Here is a 15,775-nt window from a genome sequence, read left to right on the forward strand (position 1 = left end):
TGGATTCCCGATTGAAGTATGGAAAAAGATCGGTGCGAACGAGATAACTACGCACCTGCTGCGGATGTATGAACACTCACGCCCCCAGGGATGCCTACCCCCAGACCTTAGGAAAGCCACCATAATAATGATACCGAAACCAGACAAACTGCCTGACAGGTGCAGCTCATATAGACCCATCTCCCTCATAAATAGCGAAGCTAAACTCCTTGCAAAGCTGTTGGCCAACAGACTACAGCAGGTCATATCCAAGCTGATCCATCCAGATCAATGCGGGTTTATGCCACAGAGATCCACCCGGATGAATATATATAGGCTACACTCAGCGCTAGAGAAGATACCAACTCTCCAAGGCCCCTTAGCCCTGCTAGCAATAGACTTTGAAAAGGCCTTTGACTCGGTCTACTGGGAGTCGATTTGGGAGATAATGCAACATATGGGCTTCAGACCGCAATTCATGAGCTGGGTCAGACTTCTCTAATGCCCCACTAGCAGTGACGAGAGTAAACGGATGGGCATCAGCCCCCTTTGAGCTAGGGAAAGGGACAAGACAGAGCTGTCCTCTGTCGGCCTTGATATTTGCGCTGGCAATAGAACCACTAGCGATATTGCTCAGATCCACAACGACATGGGAGGGCTTTTGTTGGGCATACAAATGGGAAGATAGAGCGTCCTTGTATGCAGACAATCTATTGATATACTTGAAAGACCCGGTCAGGTCCTGCAGCATTGTGATGCACCTATTGGAAAGGTATGGTTCCTTTAGCGCACTGCTGGTCAACTGGTCTAAATCCACACTATTTCCGCTGGGGGAGGGGATAGATAGGACGCCAACCGACTGCCCTTATCGAGTAGAAAAGGAACAATTCAGATACCTGGGTATTCAGGTCACGAACAATCTTAAGGACTATGTACCCAAAAACGTACATCCTGTAACGAAGAGATTCACAGTGGATGTACAACATTGGACATCCCTCCCACTAACACTACTAGGCAGAGCATCCATTTTTAAGATGATAGCCCTGCCCGCTTCCTATACATACTACAAAACGCCCCTCTACACATCCCACCAACTGAATTTAAAAAAATTGACCAAACATTGAGGAAGCTACTGTGGGGCGGGGGACAACCACGCCTGGCACTCGCAACCCTCCAAATATCTATTTGGGAAGGTGGGATAGGACTACCCCGATTACAGACATACTACTGGGCCAGCCAGATGGCAGTTGTGAACAACAAGTTCCACGGAGACACCTCACTACCACACAACAGACAAATTGAAACTGATACATCGGAAAGACCCATTATGAGATACCTCTAGGGGGAAAACAACAGATCGACTACCCAAACTATGTCATCACATACCGTGCAGATATGGGAAGACACACACAAATATATTGGGTGGAGCAAAAAACTAACCTCAGCTTAGCCACTATGGCACAACAGGAACCTCCCGGAGGTAAACAAACTCCCTAGATGGCCCGCTTGGCTAAAGCAAGGAATACTAAATATAGGATACGCTGTGAAAGACGACAATGTAATCCCATTTGCTGATCTCGCTTCCCGCTTCAACCGCCCCAAAACTGAGCAATATCATTACACACAGCTGAAACATGCGCTGCTGACCCACCTCCCTGCCCTGATTGATATGCCTGATTACACGCCAATGGAACGCAACCTGTTCCCAGAAATGATCAAACACAAACTAACGTTGGTACTATATAATGCCATTACTTCCTTTGCTACAAATGAACTGTTGAGTCTAAAAGCAAAATGGGAAAGATGTTGGAAACATACTCCCGGAGGAATAGGTCAACGCATTAATGTTCCCCCGAGAGAGAGCCATTTCATCCAGGCTTAGATTGGTCCAATTTAAAATATTACACCGTGTATACTACCCAAGAGTGGCGCTATTCAGGTGGGGTAAGACTACTGATCCGAAATGTCTGCACTGTAAAATGGAGGAAGGAACCTTCCTATGGGAATGTACTCGCATCCAACAATATTGGCAAGCGTGCTGTAACGAGTTAACCAGAGTCATGAGCAAAGTGATTCCCAGAGATCCAAAACTACTCCTGCTGGGGATGGAGGAGGGTGAACTATCAAGGTATGAAAAGCTGTTTCTGACCACCACAGTCGCACTGATCAAAAGAAACATAGCGCAGTGGGGCTCTGCTGTAACACCAGACTTTGAACAATGGGCGACGGATGTAAACATATGCATTGCAATGGAGCGCAAGAGGTTGCCCCGTAATGCGCGGCCTGCAATGAGAGGCTGGTCTAATGAGCAATGTTAACCTGTGGACAATAAAACCGATTCTGCTTGATATGCAATGATGCAAATATGTAACCAATTGAGACGTAATAATCATGATATATTATCCAAAGTGTGTGTTGTATTAAGTATGGGGGATGTGATGTCCCCCCCAACCATTGTTTTGTTAGTATGTTTTGTTTAAAAACCAATAAAATGTTTTATCAGAGTTCCTAGGAGGGTCCTCTTCCGGTCCCTGGGGTTGGGAGGCTTGGGGGTTCCTGAGATAGTTTTTAACTTCCTAGCAGTGCAGCTGGCTCCCATGTTACAATGGGCCTCAGCAGAGCTCCAAAGGGGTTGGAGTACTTTGGAACAAGGTGCCACTGACATCCTGCATGCCTCTTGGGGCTATCAGCAGGGGGGGGGGTGGTGGCCAATTACGGTTGGTCCATTACTTGAAACCACTAAATGTTCCCTCACATGGGTAAAGCCCTGCGAGAGAAGTTAAAATTGGGGTTGGTTCGATTCACACCGATGGGGTATAATGCGGACCTTGTGCCAGGCAGATCTAACTTCTGGGCTAACTAGGCGGGGCAAACAACCTTAACCTTAAGGGACTTCTACCAGGCAAGGGTGCCACTGCAGTTTGAAGACTGTAATGTGAAAATGTTGGTCACATAACAGGAACGGCTCCATTATCAGACAGTGGACTAAAAACAGGCTGGTTAGGGAGAGCCCACAGGCTTAGAATTAACAATGAGAGAGGGGTCGCCGAAACATGGAGTGGCAAGACTATTGTTTGCTGGATGGGACCACACCCGGGGACATCCTGCAATACATGTCTAAGTGGGAGTAAGACCTGGGGTTCACCATAATAGAGGAGGAATGGGGTCTAACAGAGCGCCCAAGAGCTCTAAATGCATAGCCAACAAAGAATCGACATATAAGATATGCTTACGGTGGTATATGACCCCACATCGATTACAGTGCATCAACCCTGAAATTTCTCCCGAGTTGGCGAAACTGTGGGCAGGTGGGGACCCTGGGCCATATGCGATGTGCTTGCGCAAAGGCACAGGTTTACTGGAAACAAATTCTGACCCACATCAAGGACATACTGGGGTTTCACCTCATAGCCAGACAATGGCAATTATTGGGAAAGGTGGCAGAGGGTATATTTGCCGCAATTGGGGCCTGTGGCACTCTTATTACACATATGCTGGCAGCAGCAAGAATTACTCTAGCCCATGGTTGGGAAACAGAGCAGGGCCCAATCAAAGCTATGTGGTGGGCGAGAATGTGGGGCATTATGGCGATGGAAAAGGTCTGGGCATTAGCCAATGGCACATTTCAAAAATTCCTTGCAGTATGGCTCCCATTTCACGACGATGTATCGGACAGAGAACATAACTATTTCAATGAATGCAGTGACAGGAGGGAAAGCCCTCGAAAGAAAGTTTGGCTGCAAACGGGAGATATTCTGTTGCACCAGCACTGGTTTATGCAGTTTGGTACAGATTTGGGGGACAGATTTGGTACAGATATCACAAAGGCAACTCCAAACACAGATCTGCATCCCCATTAAGACAGCTCACTGCACACAACTGCATGTCCATGGCGCAAAATGGACTATTCTCAGGGAAGCGTGTTCCACCCGTTACAAATAACTTCAAGTGCACTTTAGTCCAGCCCTTACCTTCATGGCTGGAAAGCGCCATCCTCGCAGCATGAGAAGTTCTGCTCCAATTGCTTGCTAACGGGCTTTTTTCATCAGTCAAAGCTTGACTTGAAAGTTCATGTACCCAGGAATGTTGAAAGTTGAAGGAAAGTGAACAGGCGAGGGTCGCAGCAGGCGAGAATAGCTAGCATAAGTATGATGATCCCAATCAAATCCTGCTGCAAAGTTCCACCAAGCAGTAAAATCTATGGAAAATAGAAATATTTGTTACATGGCAGCCACGCCCCCTTACCATCAGCGCACACAATGCACAGACACCAAATGCCAACAGTGACAACTATAGTGTCCTCTTAACTGATATGACTGCGATTTATCCTTTAACGAAGAATGAACATAAGAGCATCTGTGTCTATTTTCTTTAGCTTCAAAGACCTACAGATACTTACTCAAAATACACAAGAAGCATGCGTGTCCAAGAACATGTGCAAAACCGATACATTTTGCATTATTTGTAAACTGTTCACAAGCAATTTAGGGGACTTGCATTCCAACAAATAGATATTGTGATGAAACCACATTATACCACTTTCTTTGGTAACAGGAGGGGTTTTGGGGTGTGGATGTTTGCGTTTCCAAACTAGATTCTAAGCAATGGGGACAGAAATGCATGCTAATTTGAGTTGGTCAAGAGACTCTATATCCTCCATAGCAGGTATTAGCTTAGGCAGTCAGAAAAGGCCAGATTGGTCCCTTGAATCGGTAGTCATAACCCTCCTTAAGTTAACACATCCTCACAATCTTAAGTATAGATAATTTTCCTCAGGCAGACACTACCGAAGACGGGGAAACTACGTAGAGACCCCCAACTTTCTGTCAAGTTGCTCAACATGCAGAGTTATCCATCCTGACACTTTCAGTATAACCATCCCCTTTGAGTGTTAGTCAATCCCTTAATACTATGGGAGTTCATCGCACCCAACCAGTTTCTAAATAAAAAGGTGCTGAACTTCATTTTGGACTCCTGTGTTCTTGTGCTCCTTCATCAAAATATTGTACACAGAAAGATATGCTCCTGCAAGAGAAGAGGGATATTTGGTGATGCTCTTGATAAAGTGGGAGACACCTTTGAAATCGGTGAACAAGATTGACCAATATCTGAACTGGATCAGTCGGCGGAGGGTACGTTTTCTCCCTCCTGGTTTAAGAATCATTGTATTCCCCATTACCACAACTAAAGCAAAAGGAGCATGGATTCGGGCCCACAAGTGTAAATGCTTAGGTGACAACACTGCCATAGGAACAAACAATCCAGCGTGTTCACGATTTCTGCTCTAAATACTCCAACTTAAGTAGCAGATTGGGTTTCCTCCTTTTACGTAACAGAAGTATCTGTAGCTATTGTATTACCTTCCAGCCGATATCCCTCCCTGATACAGTTTTCAAATGCATTAGAACTTCACATCGAAAAGGCTTTGAACCTCAAACAGTCTCGCCTTGACATGCCAAGATAATTCACCTTATGACCAAGTGCAATTGTACCTTAATTGGAAAGATGGTCCATGCTAGATGTTTTGGTATATCATTTTTAATATATTATACCATCATATCTCAGTAACGTGGGTCATAGCTATGTGAATGACCAGAATAATGTGTTTGATTATCTATAATGAAGAACTGTGAGAGCATACGTTTAAAGAAATAAATCCTGATGTGATGAAAGGGAATAGTTTCTTACCTGTAACTCCATTTCTCCAGCATTGGTATCTTTCATGGATTCACATGCTTAGAATATTCCCCGTCGTCAGACTGGGACCCCTCGGTACACATATATAGCCTTTTCCTATAGGAAAACTTACGACACTTTTGTGTCCTATCTACGTCCTTTTAGGACCCGCCTACGCACGCTCCGTAGGCCGTCCCAGTATAAGAGGCCCGCCCCCGCGGCTCCCCTTCAGATTTCGGCCCCTCCAAAGTAGGAAGGGTTAAACTTATCAAGCAAATACATTGCATTCCGGGGAGGCTGGCGGGCGCATGTGAATCCATGAAAGATACCAATGGTGGAGAAATGGAGTTACAGGTAAGAAACTATTCCCTTCTCCAGCATTGGATCTTTCATGGATTCACCTGCTTAGAATAGATTGTATAGCAGTAACACCTGAAAACGGCGGTGAGAATGTAATGTAATATACCCTCACCACAATACACAATGCATAGGTACACCAGAAATAAGTTTACTCATATAACCGTACCCCCATAAAACATACGGTCACAAAAAGGTGGAAAAACAAAACGCTCCACACTGTGGAGCTTACCTTATTGAAACAGATGGCGCAGGACTGCTCTTCCCATCTGCACCTCTACTGTATGCTGCCTGGCAAGGCAGTAGTGGCGGGTAAACGTGTGGGGCACTGACCATGCCGCAGCCTGGCATATGTCCGTTAACGGAATTCCTGCCCATAATGCTGCTGAGGAGGACGTTGATCTCGTAGAATGGGCTCTAGGATGTCCTTGCAGCGGCCTTCCGGCCTTGGAGTGGCAAAACGCAATCGTCGATGAGACCCATCGAGCCAATCCTTGCTTAGAGATTGCTTTCCCTCTCGTCGACGGACCATATGCGATGAACAGTTGTCGAGTAGACCTGAGTTCCTGTGTGCGATGTAGGTAAAATTTCAGGGCCCTCTTAACGTCCAAGGTATGCAGAGCTTTTTCTGCTGCCGATGATGGGGTCGCGAAGAAAGTAGGAAGAACAATGGACGAGTGTTTGTGATACACTGTAGGAACTTTTAGGACGAACGTAGGATTAGTTGCCAGGACCACCTTGTCTTTAAAGAATCTTAGGTATGGCGGGTCTACGACCAACGCTTGTAGTTCCAAGATTCTCCTAGCTGATGTGATAGCAATTAAGAATGCCAACTTCCACGATATGAATTTCATGTCCAACGTGGCCATAGGCTCAAAGGGTGGTTTCATTAGGCCTGCCAACACTATGTTGAGACTCCATGTTGGTGGGAAACGTTTTACCGGGGGAAAAGTTCGAAATAAACCCCTCATGAAGTGTTTCACAAGTCTCTCGCTGAATAGAGGAGGCGACTGTCTCTTCCTCGTGAACCTAGAGATGGCCGCCAGGTGCACCTTTATCGATGTGAAAGATAAACCCCCCTCCGCCAGGAGAAGCAGGTAAGGTAGAACTTGCTCCGGAGTCACCTTCAACGGCTGTAGGCCTTGTTGTCCTCGACGCCATTCACAGAACCTCCGCCACTTATAGGTGTAAGATTTGTTGGTAGAAGGGGCCCGAGCCGCCTGCAGAATTTTCTGACAATCCTCCGAAACGTCTAAGGCACCGAACTCCGAAAAGTCAGGAGCCAGGCTGTAAGGTTGAGACTGTCCGGGTCGTGATGCCACACCGTGCCTTTGTCCCGGGACAGTAGGTTCGGGACTCTCGGAAACGCTATTGGAGGTTCCAGCGACAGGTGAAGCAGGTCGGAAAACCATGGTTGCCGCGGCCAGTACGGTGCCACTAGAATTACCCGGCAACTGTATCTGCGTATCCACTGTACCGTCCTCCGTATGAGGGGAAACGGAGGAAAAGCATAAAGGAACATGTCCGTCCATGGGAAGGAGAATGCCTCCCCCATGGAACCCTCCTGAGGCCATCTGCTTGCGAATTGTTCGCATTTCTTTTTTTCCTTGGTTGCGAAAACGTCCAGTGGGTGGTGACCCCATTTCTCGAAAACTCATCAGCTGAACTGTGTCCATTTCCCATTCGTGTATCTGGGCCATCCTTCTGCTGAGGGAATCTGCTTGCGAATTTCTCACTCCCGGGAGATGGTGAGCCACAATGGAAATCTCGTGCTTTAATGCCCAATGCCATGTTTTCTGGGCCTCTATGGAAAGAGTCCTTGATCGCGTCCCTCCTTGTTTTCTCAAATAAAACATGGCCGTTGTGTTGTCCGTCAGCACTCGTACTCTCGATCCCTTGATGTGTGGTAGGAATGCCTTCAAGGCCCATCGTACTGCTCTGAGCTCTAACACGTTTATGTGTAGGAGAGACTCCGTTTGAGACCAACGACCTTGCGTTTGAAGAGTACCCATGTGAGCTCCCCATCCGGTTAGGGACGCATCCGTGACTATGGTTCGCTGGAACTCCGGTTCCTGTAGGAGTACACTGTTGTTCAGATTGTGGAAACTCTGCCACCACTGAAGGGTCTGAAGCAGCTTGTCGTCGTTGATGGTTATCTTGTCTGACCACGATCCTTGGGCCTGTGTCCATCGGTCCACGAGGAATTCCTGGACTGGCCACATGAATAGGCGACGGTTTGCCACCAGATGGATGCAGGATGCCATGGCTCCTAGGACCGAAACGTATTTCCTCACTGAGAGCCTGGTGGTTCGCCGTAGTCGGCTCGCCAGCTGATTGAGTTTTGAGGTTCTGTCGAGGGAAGGCTTCACTAGCCCCGACTGGGTCTCGAACTGTGCCCCCAGGAACACCAACGTTCTCGATGGCCGCAGAGAGGATTTTTCGAAGTTTATGGCAAATCCCAGCTGTTGTAGAAGCTGCATGGTGGCTTGCAAACTTGTGTTGGTCGACGCTGGGGAGGATCCCCTTACCAGCCAGTCGTCGAGGTATGGGTATACGTGGTGGCCTTGCTTCCTTAGCCAGGCCGCTACTGGGGCCAGGCATTTCGTGAACGTTCTGGGGGAGGTCTTGAGCCCAAAGGGAAGAACCGTGAACTGGTAGTGAGTCCGCCCTATTACAAACCTCAGGAACTTCCTGTGTTTCCGACACATTGGAATATGGAAGTACGCGTCCTGTAAATCCAGGGACGCTAGAAAATCCCCTTCTTGAACGGCTCGGATCACTTCTTGCAGCGTGAGCATTTTGAATTTCAGGCTCTTTAAAGACTTGTTGAGATCGCGTAAGTCTAAAATGGGACGCCATTTGCCGTTCGGCTTTTTTACGACAAAGTATCTTGAGTAGACTCCTTGACCTTTCTGTGATGTTGGAACTAATTCTATCACAACCTTTGCTAACATGAGTGTTACCTCTTGTTGCAGTATCCTCAGATGGGAATGAGCGGTGAACGCAGGTGGAATGTGCGGAGGGCTGTGCTTGAATTGTAGAGAGTGCCCGTTTCTTATAGTGTCTAGCACCCATTGATCCGTCGTTATTTGTTCCCATTCGTCGACATAGGCTGATACTCTTCCCCCCAGAACGGTGTGGTGTTCGTCATTGCTGATCTTTATTTTGCTTGTCTCTCGACGACGACGGATAGGATGGTCTCTTCCTGGACGTCTGGAGTTTCCGGCGTCGGTTTGCAGTTTGGGAAGCACGCCTGTATCCCTGGGAGGGGTAAGCCGACCTACCAAAGGATCTGTCTCCCGACGCAGAGAATCTGGAATTACCTGAAGCCCCTCTAAAGGGACGAAAAGACTTGTAGCTTCGGCCACTCTGGAGGGCACCCAATGAACGTGCCGTGTCCGAGTCCTCTTTCATTCCCTTTAGGGCCTCGTCTACCTTCTCTCCGAATAGAAGGTCTCCCTCAAAGGGCATATCTAATACTTTGTATTGTACCTCTGGTCTGAAGTAGGTACACTTAAGCCATGACTGTCGTCATAATACGACCCCATTATTTACTTGCTTGAAGCCCGACTCAGCGAGGTCAACCGCGATGTTTATTGCGTGATTGGAGGCTTCCTCACCCTCTCGGACAAGTAACATCGCTGCCTTCCTATGTTCTTCCGGAAGATGATCCAGCAACGGCGCCAGCCTGTGCCACATTTCTCTGTTGTATCTGGCTACAATAGCCAGAGAGTTTGTGGCCTTTACTGTAGTTGCTCCCACGGATAGCACTTTTTTGCCAAAGGCATCCTGACGTCTTGCCTCGTTTTCAGGTGGAGTCGTGCACTTGTGTTGGGCCTTCGCCTTCCTCGCCGCTGCCGCCGACACCACCGAATCAGGCGTTGGTTGGGAGGATAAACACTTGGGGGTAGACTCTGGAGCCTTAAACTTTTTCTCAAGGCGTCCTTTCACTGCCGGCTCCGAAAAGGGGTGACGCATTGTCTGCAAACCCTCCTTCCACACGTGGTCTAGTATGGGTATTGAGAACACTGACCTCCTTCTCTTACCCATGTGGTCGAACAAAAAACAGTCCTTTTTCTGTTCTTCCTGGGACAAACCAAATTCCTTACACGCCTTCTCCATCATAGAATGGAATGATGCAATGTCGTCCGGGGGGGACGGGTGAGCTGGGCTTCTTGGGGTTTCTAACTCCACTTCTGACTCCCAGGTTGGATCGCTGGAGGGGGATGATGAGATATCCGACATGGCTCCCCTGTCAGACTCCGAATCTGGCAGCTCACCTTCCTCTTGGGGTGCCAGTGGTGCTGAGATTGGCGTGCGTAAGTGCGTCGGTGGACGGGACGGGCCCGGCTCGTCGACGGGTGACTGTGGCAGGTTTACCTGAGGTAGTCTCTGGTCCAACGACTGTACTAAAGACTGAAGCGTGGACAGAATCTCCAACGACAAAACGGATTGAGAAGAGGGGCAGACACCGGAATTCCGGATCCCCTCGACGACGACTTGTCCACCACTTGTAGCCCGAGGTCTGCCGGGCCAGCTATTCTCCCGCTCTCGTCCTCCCCAGAGGACAGCGACACAGCCTGTTGCTGCAGTAAAGTATCCGGGAGGATCGGATCAAAAACTTCAGGCCTCCAGGCTTCCTGTAGAACCTCCGTTGACGAGGCCACCGTCGCAGTCGTTGTCGGTGGGACGGTGGATACCACATGTGTCAGTGGCAGGGTGGAGGCCGATGACTGGACCGCCGTCGACAACGGTGGCTTAGCAGGTGGTTTAGGCGGTCCCGCCTTTTCCACACTTGGCCTGCCTTTACTCGACTCTCGACTCGTGGTCGATCTATGGTGATCGCCCCAGGAGGATTTCGGCCTTTCCTTGTCATGCTTTTTTGAGGAAGATGACGATTTTTTCGACGAGGATTCTCTAGCTGAATGACTCCGAGATGACTCTTTTTCCATCGGTCGAGATTTCTTCGCCGGTGGTTCCGACGAGGCAGCGCGGTGTGATGTTTTCGCCGATTGTGTGGAGCCTACCTCCGAAGGGGGGTATGCCCCCGCTCCATCATTCAACCATGCCACCAGCCGTCGATTTCGGTCTTTGAGGGTCTTTTGAGAAAACCCTTTGCATATGTCGCAGTTATCAGCCGAATGATGAGGGTGGAGACAGTATATACAATCCATATGTCCGTCCCCCTCGTAAACTTTTTTCAAGCCGCACGTTGCGCACGGACGGAACAGCGCTTTTCCTGACATGGAGGAAAATTTCTCCTAACTCCAACTCCAGGTACACAACCTTGTACAAAATAGTAAGACGACGCGAGGAGATCCCACTACTTTGGAGACGGTTGAAATCTGAAGGGGAGCTGTGGGGGAGGGCCTCTTATACTGGGACGGCCTACGGAGCGTGCGTAGGCGGGTCCTAAAAGGACGTAGATAGGACACAAAAGTGTCGGAAGTTTTTTCCTATAGGAAAAGGCTATATATGTGTACCGAGGGGTCCCAGTCTGACGACGGGGAATATTCTAAGCATGTGAATCCATGAAAGATCCAATGCTGGAGAAATAATGCCTTTTTGTGTAATGTGCACTCTTACAGTGAACGTTTGTTTCGCTAAATAAAGATGAATACTGAAAAACAGCTTATGAATAAATGTGGTGATCACCAAGATATGATGTATATGATATGATATATGGCATTTCTAATGCACCTGTACACAAGTGTTTCTAGGCACCAGATGGGCATCAAGTGAAACATGCAAAGAATAGTGCGTTTATTTCAGCACTAATTGAAACCGGTTCGAACAAGGCAAGGGCATCATATCTAGTTAAATGATATTGGGCAAACAGTAAAACACTTCCCACAGAGTTTATACAGTTTACTAATCACCTGATGACAAGTGGCAGAAGTACACCAGTCAGAGAGAACACACTCCACAACCAAAGTGCCTTGGAAGTCCTTTAAAATTTCAAAGAAATTACTCTAGCTTCTTAAAACGTGGCTTCCCATTTTCCAGACAACAGGATACTTGAGCTTCAATATTTTTAAACAAAGGCAATTTCCTAAGCGAGGAAGGTCTTGATATGATATGATAGATTTATAACACGCTTAATACCCAGAGGTTTCTAGGCACAGACCCGGGGATCGAAACCGTGGTGCTCCATGATGTCATGCTTCTAAGGCGAGCACATTGCCCCTGAGCTATCCTCCCGAGATGGCTAGGTAACCAGGACAAGGAGAATATACTTTATACTAACATTGTAAGTGGTACTAAAAGCACACAAGGCAAGATTCTTTTCTGACCAAGGAACAGCAGAAGACCAAACGTGCTGTGTCGAGACCTTTGAACCAACCACCACTCTATGACGCTTGGGGTGTCTTTGAAGGGAGTTCAACCACTGAGCTGGGGTATGAAGAACTATACATGTATGAAATTCCCATTAACTAAACAGTATATCAAAGGGAGAAGGAACAAAATGTTTTTCATGGAAAACAGCTCTGTAAGGAGTTGGCCAATCCTACTGCAGCATCTTCCCCTACCACACCCACCCATGCTCTCAGCTCGGGCCTGGCCTCTCATTTCACCACAAAAACTCAGGACATCCTGTCCTCATATCTGCTCCCTCTCCCTCCCTCTCTCCCTCTACTTCTCTCAGGACCTCCTTGGCCGCCCCTTCTCGCCTTCCTCTCTCCTGTCACACCTGATGAGGTTTCCAGACAAGTCTGGTCTATTTATTCATTTATTTTGGCATGTTACAGCGCACAAATCCTTCGGGTATATTGGCGCTAGTTAAATTCAGGTACAAAGTTATTTGTTACATTACGAAGTAGAGGTACAAAGGAACAAAGTTACATGTTACATTAGGAAAAGGAGAAACAGAAGGGGTGGGGGGGCAAATCAGTAGGGGATGCCATAGGCTTAGGATGAATCCAGTCAGCTGAACAGCCACGTCTACGTTTCTGCAGAAGGTTCAGCATGCCTGTTCTTTCCTGAGAGCTAGTGGAAGATTGTTCCCAAGTTTGGCCGCCTTGACTGGGAAGCTCTTGCCACCCACTGATAGGCGGTTTAATTTGGGGGTCTTCAGCAGGTGAGTTTGACGATCTCAGGGAATGGCGGGGCATATTTCTCTATGCATCGTGATAGGTAAATTGGGGCAGTGTTGGATAGACATCAGAGAGGTCTAACACTGCCAAACATTTATTTACATAGGCAAATCACAGAACTGCCCGCCCACCTTCCATGTTAATTACCTGGATTAGAGCTTCCCAAAATGTACCCAGTGCAGGGTTCCCCCATAGTCTGAACCAATAAAGGGCAGGTCTCATGGCAGAATCCTTGTCTCCTGGACCGAGGTCACAATCCATACGAACAAGCGTTGTAGAGGCACCTTGGCAAAGTAATGCAATACTTTGAAAACATTTATTTTCAATGACCTGTGTAATCGTGCCACAATGTTCCATACCATATAGTGCAGCCGACTTTGCTTGCGCTGTGTAAACTTCAAGAACTGGGCATACTGCTCCACCACCATGGGTGCAAATGTTTTCACCCAAACCCCCTGTCACCCAGTCTACTTGCAGTGCCCACCCACCATTGGAGGCAAAGCGAATACCAAGGTAGTCATACCAAAGGACCTGCTCTAACTTTACCACTCCCACCTCTATATACAATTGCCTTGCTTAATTAAATATTGCCTAATCTTCATTTCTTTGCTATAAATGTAATATAATAATTACATACCAAACGTCAAATTCTTATATTCTATACTATCACAATTCACAAAGGCATGTACTTTCTTTTGTAAGTGATTTAAAAAAAATAAAACTTGTCATCTAGAAAATGTGTTTATGTAATGTTATTACAGTAAGGAGAATAGAAAATGTAAACTCACCATTTTAATAACACTTACTATTAAACATGTTTCTGCTTAGTCTTATTTTCTTTTACTACTACATCTACCTATTATCTTATGTTTGAAATACCTGAAGTAGATTTAGGAAAATCAGGTACTTTCCCTGTAATGAAATATTGTAATTGCTTACTAATACATGAAATTCCAACCATTTGTATAACGTTACATATTTTTATTTTAAATTTTATAAGTACTAAAAATGAATGCTTCATAGAATCATAATTGTGTATGACTATTGTTCCATGTCATGTTATTGTTAAGTCTAATAAATTAAAATATGAAAACAGGTCAACAAAAACATGCTAACTTATATAATTAGTAATGTCATATGATTTAATTATTAATCGCATCAAAGAGGTCATGTATGATGTCATTAGTGACGCCATTAGTGAGGTGACCAGTGATGTAATTTATGTTGTAATTAGTAACGTCACCAGTTTTATCATCATTGTGGTCATACGCTGCACAACAGGCGGTGCAAAGTGAAGGTGGACTTTCTTGAAAGAATGCTGAATTTCAGGGGTTTTGTTGTGCTAAATCAGATCACCTTAACTCTCTCTTAACCAAGGTTTTTCAGGGAAAATTCATGTAAACACACAAAACCCCTATGTTTTTATTGATTTTCCATGTTATTGACAACATCATAGCAATTAACAATTCAACAAAATGACCCCCTGCCAGAGGGCATACAATTCTTTTTTTTTTAAAGACAATTGTTCTATTTGACTGTAGTTTGGGCACACTGCAGAGGAGCCATTTATTAAGCTCTGATAGGCCTGCATCTCTCCAAAATTATACCAGGCATGCTAATTCAGTTCTGGGATTGCCAACAGCCCTACATCCTTTCCTTTAAGTACCGAGGAACAGAGGACACCCTAACAAGGGACATTGGGTATTTTTCTTATCTCTTAAAAGTATTATTTTGTTTCTCTATTGAGGAAAATGCTCTTTTTGTATGAGCCCAACTGGTGGTTAAATGTCTGTATGTTTCGAGGATTAGACTACCGTAACAGGAATAATACACCCAACAGGTGTCCAGCAGAGTTAACCAAATTCATTTGAAATATTGGTCAGAAAAAAAATCACTCAAAAGGACCCCGTAGTAAACTATCTAGAAGGCTAAAGACTTACAAAACAAAAAAACTCCGCCAAAGCGGTTCACCATTGTGGTTAATGAGAAACGGTGGTTTCTTAAAAAAAAGCTAAAACCTCAAGTCATTTCCTCCAGCTGTGTTTCAGTGGAACATTCACATAACCTGAACAAGCGACCTGTTAACCTAATGCACACATTATATATATATATGTGAAAATGTGTGTGGGTTTGTGGGAAAGCGTATGTTCCCCATGCAATTCCACACTGTTTCACCAATCTGCATCAGAATTTGCACAGTCACCTGTTAAGACCCTACGGACATTATTGGCTACATGACATTTGGACATGCCACTCCTTTCCCCGTATTTCAGCAAAAGTCAAAATTTGCGGGTTTGTGGAGGCTTTGTTCCTTATACAATTACACGTTTCACCAATCTGCACCAGATTTTGCACAGTTATCTGTACCTATGAGGGAAAGAAAACCTGGGCAACGACAGTTATATCAGCTAGTATTCCATGTTCAAGGATCATCTTTGGAAACTTTTCAAGAACGTCCCTTTCAAAATATTTTTCTGACATTTCCCATTTTCAATTACAGGGACGGCTGATCGTTTACCTGCGTCATTCGATGCAGAGTATGACCAATATTTGCTAAAGGTTTGCACAAGCGCATGTGTCAAAAGCAGTGGCACACATGCTGGAAACTGATAACTATAATCATTTTGGTTGGGTGCCGATAAGAATAAGGAATTAGTACAATAATGGCA

General features: G+C 46.1%; 1 protein-coding gene across 5 annotated transcripts in view; it reads right to left on the minus strand.

Annotated features, from left to right (window-relative positions):
* WDFY3 (WD repeat and FYVE domain containing 3) overlaps nucleotides 1–15,775 on the minus strand; it is a 2,538,776-nt gene that overhangs the window by 2,299,367 nt on the left and 223,634 nt on the right. For all 5 annotated transcript variants that reach the window (XM_069630405.1, XM_069630406.1, XM_069630403.1 and 2 more), the window contains one exon: nucleotides 3,951–4,177. The gene's annotated coding sequence lies outside the window, so the exon portion shown is untranslated. The remainder of the gene's footprint in view (nucleotides 1–3,950; nucleotides 4,178–15,775) is intronic.

Source organism: Ambystoma mexicanum, chromosome 6q (genome assembly GCF_040938575.1).
Source record: "Ambystoma mexicanum isolate Mex_15411 chromosome 6q, UKY_AmexF1_1, whole genome shotgun sequence".
NCBI lineage: Eukaryota > Metazoa > Chordata > Amphibia > Caudata > Ambystomatidae > Ambystoma > Ambystoma mexicanum.